The following is a 926-nucleotide window of genomic DNA, read 5'->3' as shown; positions in this document are numbered from 1 at the left end:
AGTGTAAGGATGTTCATCTCCTTGCATCATGGGCAAGTTGAATGCCAACCTTACTTTTTCCGGACTAAAATCCAAGTATTTTCCCCGAACCATAGTAAGCCAATTCTTTGGGTTCGGGTTCACACTTTGATCATGGTTATTGGTGATCCATGCATTGGCATAGAACTCTTGAACCATTAAGATTCTGACTTGTTGAATGGGGTTGGTAAGAACTTCCCAACCTCTTCTTCGGATCTCATGTCGGATCTCCGGATATTCACTCTTTTTGATTTTAAAAGGGACCTCAGGGATCACCTTCTTCAAGGCAACAACTTCATAGAAGTGGTCTTGATGCACCCTTGAGATGAATCTCTCCATCTCCCATGACTCGGAGGTGAAAGCTTTTGCCTTCCCTTTCCTCTTTCTAGAGGTTTCTCCGGCCTTGGATGCCATAAATGGTTATGGAAAAACAAAAAGCAATGCTTTTACCACACCAAACTTAAAAGGTTTGCTCGTCCTCGAGCAAAAGAAGAAAGAAGAGAGTAGAAGAAGAAGAAATGAAGGAGATGGAGATGGCTTTGTGGTTCGGCCAAAGGGGGAGAAGTAGTGTTTAGGTTGTGTGAAAATGAAGGAGTGAAGATGGGTTTATATAGGGGTGGGGAGAGGGTTAGGGTTCGGTTATGGGAGGGTGGGTTTGGGAGGGAAAGTGGTTTGAATTTGAATGGTGAGGTAGGTGGGATTTTATGAAGGATGGATGTGAGTGGTGAAGAGAAAGATGGGATTTGATAGGTGAAGGTTTTTTGGGGAAGAGGTGTTGAGGTGATTGGTGAATGGGTGGTGAAGAGAGAGAGTGGTGGGGTAGGTGGGGATCCTGTGGGGTCCACAGATCCTGAGATGTCAAGAAAAAGTCATCCCTGCACTAAGTGGCGAGCAAAATTGCTCTTCAT

The sequence above is a fragment of the Arachis duranensis genome, chromosome 3 (assembly GCF_000817695.3).
Source record: "Arachis duranensis cultivar V14167 chromosome 3, aradu.V14167.gnm2.J7QH, whole genome shotgun sequence".
In the NCBI taxonomy this organism is placed as follows: domain Eukaryota; kingdom Viridiplantae; phylum Streptophyta; class Magnoliopsida; order Fabales; family Fabaceae; genus Arachis; species Arachis duranensis.
Note: the sequence above shows the minus strand (reverse complement) of the source record.